Raw genomic sequence first — 8285 nt, 5'->3', positions numbered from 1 at the left:
GGTGAAATAAATGAAGGAACAGAAACACGAGACAGAAGAAAGACAACCCAGAGGAGAAAAAGGAAAGAGGACAGGGGGAAGAGGGAGACGAAGAAAAAGAAAAAAATGAGGAGTCATGTTAAGTCACGGGTGTTCTGAAGTTTGGAGCATTCTCTACGATAGAGATGCCAAGGTGTTGCGCATGTGTCTTAATTTCATCTTGCCGGTATTATATACCATTCTTGTACTACTACTACTACCACCACCTCTTCCTGCCTATATATAGCCGTCCTGCTCCACTTCTGGTTAGTGACACTTTGTAAATGGTCCAAGTCGGACAGAAACGTCGTCGTAAGCTTCTCTTTTTATGTGCGGGTTATTTGTGTATTGTTCCAGTCACGGTATTGTGCCTTTTTTTGTTATTTATATAAGGGGGATTACTAATAGACCCCTGGCCGTCTTCAAGCAGGCACTGGACAAGCACCTAAAGTCGGTACCTGACCAGCCGTGCTGTGGCTCGCATGTTGGATTGCGTGCAGCCAGCAGTAACAGCCTGGTTGATCAGGCTCTGATCCACCAGGCGGCCTGGTCGCAGACTGGGCCGCGGGGGCGTTGATCCCCGGAACTATCTCAAGGTAAACCATCCACTCTGTAATGAAATTTATGAGAAGTAGCATACAGTTCCATTATTTAACTTATTTCAAAGAAAGAAGTGATTAACTATAGTATAATAAATATTGCATAAACAGTGAATGTGTATGTGAATACACATGCACACACACTAACACATACACAAAGCTGAATTCTACTGCTAGTATCATGAAATTTTATTAAATTTAGAAAGAATAAGGCAATGTTCTGGCATTTCCACACCCTGTTTGCTGGTAGGGAAACTGGTGGTGGAAAACTAGCTCCTGGTTTCAATGTTTATTTATGCTAGTTAAGCAGAGTTATCCCCTGATGCACTGCATGAACTCATCTGGTATCAAAATTTTTCAAAAGCAACATTCTTGAACTCGGTTAAGCTGAGGTCAAAAATATTGGTAGATGGAGTATCTGAAGGCGCAAAAAATTGTGCATACATGTTTTTTTTTTTTTTTTCCAGCAAGTTGGCCATCTCCCACCGAGGCAGGGTGACCCAAAAAAGAAAGAAAATGCTTTCATCATTCAACACTTTCACCACACTCACACATAATCACTGTTTTTGCAGAGGTGCTCAGAATACAACAGTTTAGAAGCATATACGTATAAAGATACACAACATATCCCTCCAAACTGCCAATATCTCAAACCCCTCCTTTAAAGTGCAGGCATTGTACTTCCCATTTCCAGGACTCAAGTCCGACTATATAAGAACATAAGAACGAAGGAACACTGCAGAAGGCCTACTGGCCCATGCGAGGCAGGTCCAAGTCTCCTACCGGCTTAAGCCAATGCACCCAACCTAGTCAGGTCAGGTCACATTGACTTAAGGGAGGAACACGGCAACCGACCTGGTAGCACAAGCTATCAGGTCCAACTCACACCCACCCACATCCACTCATGTATTTATCCAACCTATTTTTAAAGCTACACAACGTTCTGGCCTCTATAACTGTACTCGGGAGTTTGTTCCACTCATCCACAACTCTATTACCAAACCAGTACTTTCCTATATCCTTCCTGAATCTGAATTTTTCCAACTTAAAACCATTGCTGCGAGTCCTGTCTAGGCTAGATATTTTCAGCACACTATTTACATCCCCTTTATTTATTCCTGTCTTCCATTTATACACCTCAATCATATCCCCCCTAATTCTACGTCTTTCTAGAGAGTGCAGATTCAGGGCCCTTAGTCTATCCTCATAGGGAAGGTTTCTGATACATGGGATCAACTTTGTCATCCTCCTTTGTACATTTTCCAGAGAATTTATATCCATTCTGTAATACGGTGACCAAAACTGTCCCTGAATCCCTTCACTAAATATTACCCTGTTCACACTCCAACAGATCGTCAGGTCCCAAGTACCATTCGTCTCCATTCACTCCTATCTAACACGCTCATGCACGCTTGCTGGAAGTCCAAGCCCCTTGCCCACAAAACCTCCTTTACCCCCTCTCTCCAACCCTTTCGAGGACGACCCCTACCTCGCCTTCCTTCCCCTATAGATTTATATGCTTTCCATGTCATTCTACTTTGATCCATTCTCTCTAAATGACCAAACCACCTCAATAACCCCTCTTCTGCCCTCTGACTAATACTTTTATTAACTCCACACCTTTTCCTAATTTCCACACTCCGAATTTTCTGCATAATATTTACATGTACGTACTAGTATTTTGAACACAGTCATCATCTGAGTGCTACTCCATTTGACACATTTAAAAGGTTCGATAAATACAGAGCTCAATCTTTCCATCTACTCCTAAAAATTTGTTAGAGCTTTAATTAATGCATTCAAGTTATAAGACTGATCTGAATGAAGTTTTTGCAGAAGACTCATGGTTTCATCCATGTTAGTGGCAGCAAGTGTAACTTTCTCATCTGTTAGGGAGTCGGGAGACATAACCTCACCACAATACTCATCTCCTTTATTATTGTGACTAAGTCAAATGTTGTGGTGTAAACTTTTTATCTTATTACGTTGTTCACCTAGGGCATCAATTATTACATTGTTCACCTAGGGCATCAATTATTACGTTGTTCACTCAGGGCATCAATTACGTTGTTCACTTAAGGCATCAATTATTACGTTGTTCACTTAGGGCATCAATTACGTTGTTCACTTAGGGCATCAATTATTACGTTGTTCACTTAGGGCATCAATTATTACGTTGTTCACTTAGGGCATCAATTATTACGTTGTTCACTTAGGGCATCAATTATTACGTTGTTCACTTAGGGCATCAATTATTACATTGTTCACCTAGGGCATCAATTATTACGTTGTTCACTTAGGGCATCAATTATTACGTTGTTCACTCAGGGCATCAATTACGTTGTTCACTTAGGGCATCAATTATTACGTTGTTCACTTAGGGGATCAATTATTACGTTGTTCACTTAGGGCATCAATTATTACGTTGTTCACTTAGGGCATCAATTATTACGTTGTTCACTTAGGGCATAAATTATTACGTTGTTCACTTAGGGCATAAATTATTACGTTGTTCACTTAGGGCATCAATTATTACGTTGTTCACTTAGGGCGTCAATTCAGTCAGATTGAAAATGATATACTACATTGTTCAACAAAATTTAAAATGTGCATCTGGCGTACAAATAAAACAATTACTAACTCAATAAACCCACAAGAGGACAAACAACAATGGAAGATATAGGTCACTACAAGAAGAAAAACTGACCAATCTGTGTGCACTCTGTAATGACGTTTTATCTTGGAAAACTTGTTTTCTCAAAAGGGTGAAATCTAAATACACATATAAAATAAATCTTAACGTATTTCAGGTTACAATTAAAATTTATAACATTTTAAAGAAAACATCTGAAGAGGTATTCTCTCTCTCTCTCTTGGTATTACAGCACCATATATGTCCTATGGAAATTCATTCCTGATTAACTAAGCCTGCTCATTATCTGCTTTTATTTGGTGTGATGCTGAAAATTTAAGACAGCAAAAAAAGGCATTAACTTAGGCTTATGGAGCCGCATAGCCATGTGGTGATGAAGGAGCGTTGAATGAGACAGACAAGTGGTGGAAGGCAGCCACCACTGCCCCTTCTTCTAATTCTTTCTTCACTACCATAATGTTGACATCTGCAATAGGTAACACCATGTGATGCCATTCATATCATAAAACAAACTTCATATACACTTAATTAAGGATAAGGGAGTAAAATACAACTTGAAAGTTAAGACACATGTGCAACATCTGGATATCCTTATTGTCAATGTTTCGCCATCCAGTGGCTTAATCAATACAGATTCTAGGACATAATTAGAAGACAGTAGAACTATATACAAAAGATGAGGTAATCAGTCCCTCAGCCTTGGAGTTATTGGTGATGTGTTTGGCAACAGAGTTGGTGGGGAGGACTATGCATCTCCTCTTGGCAGTATCTTGTCTGTGTGAGTTGATATTATATGTCCAGCATCTGTAGTCTCTAATGAAGTGATGAAGAGAGTGAAATTTAGAAAATACTTGTTTGATGAGAGCACTGTTCCTCAAGGAACTCTAAGTTACATATTCAGAGGGCATGAAAGAAAAGACACTGATTACACCACATTTAATTTTAGTGTCGTGATGAGAGTAGAAATGGAAATGATAGTGTTAGCAAGTTTTTGATAGACTTTAAAACGAAGTTCGTGGTCAGCTTTGCAGAGAATATCAAGGAAAGGAAGTGTGTTGTAAACTTCTAGTGTAAACTAGATTGAGGGTTCATCCTAGTTGAGCTCGTGTTGGAGAGCCCTCAATCCAGCTTACACCAAAGTCGTCGACAACACTCTTCCTTGATGCTTGTCTGATCACGAATTTTTACTTTACCATGGGGTACTTAGAAATGAAAGTGCAGCATAATTTAAAACTTGCAGCTCACTAAACAGTAGCAATTAGTATGCAAAATGCACACCAACTAAGGGCTTTCAAGAGTGATTATTCTTCAAATACTACAAGAACCTTCAACTTACTTTTTCATGATAATGAAACACTTTCTAAAACAACATTTTTAATGTTTGATATATGTCTACATGCATTCTAGTATTATTTTAACATTTTAATCTTAAGATAAACTAAACCAGGTGATCTTGCATGGCAATCAAAAAATTATCTTGTACAAAATGGTATTCTTGTAAACTAAAAAATAAACTTTCCCATTCAAAGCTTACTTTCAGTAAAATTAGTAGATTCACACTTAAAAATTTATATATATATATAGTTTTATAAAAGATTACAAATAAGACAAATTGCAGGTACTTCAAGCAAGCACTGTACTCTCATGTGGAGAGCTTACTTGCGAGCTCGTTTTCGTCTTGTGACCCTGAAAAAAGTTTAAAATAGCAATGATTAGCACGATGCAACACCCTATGCAAAATCTAATAAAATTTCCATAGTTACACAACTGCTAAGATAGAGTTGGAAAAAAGCAAGAGTCAAAATGTATTGGGAGGGCAACTGACAAATTGTGGTTCCTAGTCTGATTAGATCAAAGTTTAGAATACACTAAAATAAAGCGAACTGCTTTTGCCAAAATTAATCTAGTACTAACAAATTTAACAAAACACTGGGCTCGGTAAGACTACCTATCCATCAGTACATAAATAATCCACGCTATAGTCTAAACGTTCAAAATACAATACCGTTTTTGTGGTACCATTGGTGAAAGAAGGATTGCCACTTACACTTTCGGAGAATCCTCTTTTGCATTGTTGCGCCTTGACCGCAAGACTGGTGTAGTTTCTACCCTGTTGGCATTGTAGATTAATTTAAACTTTATAGTATATACATTTATTTTTTTCAACACATCAGTCGTCTCCCACCGAGGCAGGGTGATGCAAAAAAGAAAAATTCCCCAAAAAGAAAATACTTTCGTCATTATTCAACACTTTCACTTCACTTGTACATAATAACTGTCTTTGCAGAGGCCCTCAGATACGATAGTTTAAAAGTCAACCTCCAAACTGCCAATATCCCAAACCTCTCCTTTAAAGTGCAGGCATTGTACTTCCCATTTCCAGGACTCAACGCACCGGCCGTATCCCACTGAGGCTGGGTGGTCCAAAAGAAAAAAGGAGTTTCTCCTTTTACATTTAGTAATATATACAGGAGAAATGGTTACTTGCCCCTTGCTCCTGGCATTTTAGTTGATTTTTACAACACGCATGGCTTACAGAGGAAAGATTCTTATTCCACTTCTCCATGGGTGTGAAAGGAAAAGTAATAAGAAGAAGAACTATTAAGATAAAATCAAAGAAAACTCTGATGAGTGTGTATACAAAAATGTGTACAAGCATGTGTAGTGTGACCTGAATAAGTAGCAAGACGCACCTGAAATCTTGCATATTTGAGTCAGAAAAAAGATACCAGCAATTCTACCATCATGTAAAACAAATACAGACTTCCATTTTACAGTTGCTTGGCAGTACCTCCCTGGGCGGTTGCTGTCTATCAACCTACCTACAATATATATCTTTCTTTCAACACATCGGCCGTATCCCACCGAGGCGGGGTGGCCCAAAAAGAAAAACGAAAGTTTCTCTTTTTAAATTTAGTAATTTATACAGGAGAAGGGGTTACTAGCCCCTTGCTCTCAGTATTTTAGCCGCCTCTTACAACACGCATGGCTTACGGAGGAAGAATTCTGTTCCACTTCCCCCTGGAGATAAGAGGAAATAAAAAAGAACAAGAACTAGAAAGAAAATAGAAGAAAACCCAGAGGGGTGTGTATATATATGCTTGTACATGTATGTGTAGTGTGACCTAAGTGTAAGTAGAAGTAACAAGATGTACCTGAAACCTTGCATGTTTATGAGACAGACAAAAGACACCAACAATCCTACCATCATGTAAAACAATTACAGGCTTTCACTTTACACTCACTTGGCAGGGCGGTAGTACCTCCCTGGGCGGATGCTGTCTACCAACCTACTACCTTTAACAATATATATACATAAAAAATAAATTTCTAGTCATTCTAACATTTACATTAGTTTTGAGGTCTTTTCACTTGTGTTCATTATTGCTCTCCTGCACCAGTGTCCAGCATTATTGCTCTCCTGCACCAGTGTCCAGCATTATTGCTCTCCTGCACCAGTGTCCAGCATTATTGCTCTCCTGCACCAGTGTCCAGCATTATTGCTCTCCTGCACCAGTGTCCAGCATTATTGCTCTCCTGCACCAGTGTCCAGCATTATTGCTCTCCTGCACCAGTGTCCAGCATTATTGCTCTCCTGCACCAGTGTCCAGCATTATTGCTCTCCTGCACCAGTGTCCAGCATTATTGCTCTCCTGCACCAGTGTCCAGCATTATTGCTCTCCTGCACCAGTGTCCAGCATTATTGCTCTCCTGCACCAGTGTCCAGCATTATTGCTCTCCTGCACCAGTGTCCAGCATTATTGCTCTCCTGCACCAGTGTCCAGCATTATTGCTCTCCTGCACCAGTGTCCAGCATTATTGCTCTCCTGCACCAGTGTCCAGCATTATTGCTCTCCTGCACCAGTGTCCAGCATTATTGCTCTCCTGCACCAGTGTCCAGCATTATTGCTCTCCTGCACCAGTGTCCAGCATTATTGCTCTCCTGCACCAGTGTCCAGCATTATTGCTCTCCTGCACCAGTGTCCAGCATTATTGCTCTCCTGCACCAGTGTCCAGCATTATTGCTCTCCTGCACCAGTGTCCAGCATTATTGCTCTCCTGCACCAGTGTCCAGCATTATTGCTCTCCTGCACCAGTGTCCAGCATTATTGCTCTCCTGCACCAGTGTCCAGCATTATTGCTCTCCTGCACCAGTGTCCAGCATTATTGCTCTCCTGCACCAGTGTCCAGCATTATTGCTCTCCTGCACCAGTGTCCAGCATTATTGCTCTCCTGCACCAGTGTCCAGCATTATTGCTCTCCTGCACCAGTGTCCAGCATTATTGCTCTCCTGCACCAGTGTCCAGCATTATTGCTCTCCTGCACCAGTGTCCAGCATTATTGCTCTCCTGCACCAGTGTCCAGCATTATTGCTCTCCTGCACCAGTGTCCAGCATTATTGCTCTCCTGCACCAGTGTCCAGCATTATTGCTCTCCTGCACCAGTGTCCAGCATTAGTTGGCCATCTCACAGTAGAAAGATACCTGGTTTACCCAGATACCTTTCTGTGATGGCTATGTTTTGATAAAAAAAATAATTAAATTCACATTTTTAATCATGAACTGAAACCTCTTTTGGCCTGGGTTATCAGTTTTTATTAACATTAGTTTTTTAGCAATGTTATTTAAAGAAAATCTGCTACTTACACTTCAGGAGAATCTTCTTTCACTTTGTTGCGTCTTGACCTTACAACTCGTGTAATTTCCACCCTGTTGACAATGAAGAGAACAATTAAATTTGTTTAAAAAAATAATTTTAAGCACTGTACAGTATAGAATAGAACCTCAGTCAACCTCCCCACCCTTCCCTAACATTTTGTCATCTTTGTATACAAGTGAACCCCATTATGTCTGAATAGCCCTTATGGATTTAGCACAATGCATACATGAATATTGTCTTTAAACAAACCGAGGCAGGGTGGCCCCAAAAGGAAAAATGAGAGCTTCTTTTAAATTTAGTAATATAAACAGGAGAAGGGATAACTAGCCGCTTGCTCCTGGCATTTTAATCTCCTC

At 40.0% G+C, this 8285-nt stretch overlaps 1 long non-coding RNA gene across 1 annotated transcript; it reads right to left on the bottom strand.

Annotated features, from left to right (window-relative positions):
* Positions 1-258: 258 nt before the first annotated feature.
* LOC138854483 (uncharacterized) lies at positions 259-8000 on the bottom strand. Its single transcript, XR_011393679.1, has 4 exons — positions 7917-8000; positions 5318-5380; positions 3612-4956; positions 259-628 (listed from the first exon to the last, which is right to left on the bottom strand). It is a non-coding gene; the product is annotated as an uncharacterized lncRNA (long non-coding RNA).
* Positions 8001-8285: the final 285 nt, after the last annotated feature.

Source organism: Cherax quadricarinatus, chromosome 4 (genome assembly GCF_038502225.1).
Source record: "Cherax quadricarinatus isolate ZL_2023a chromosome 4, ASM3850222v1, whole genome shotgun sequence".
NCBI classification, from domain to species: domain Eukaryota; kingdom Metazoa; phylum Arthropoda; class Malacostraca; order Decapoda; family Parastacidae; genus Cherax; species Cherax quadricarinatus.
The sequence above is the reverse complement of the archived record's forward strand: the minus strand, read 5'-3'. Positions and strand labels throughout refer to the sequence as shown.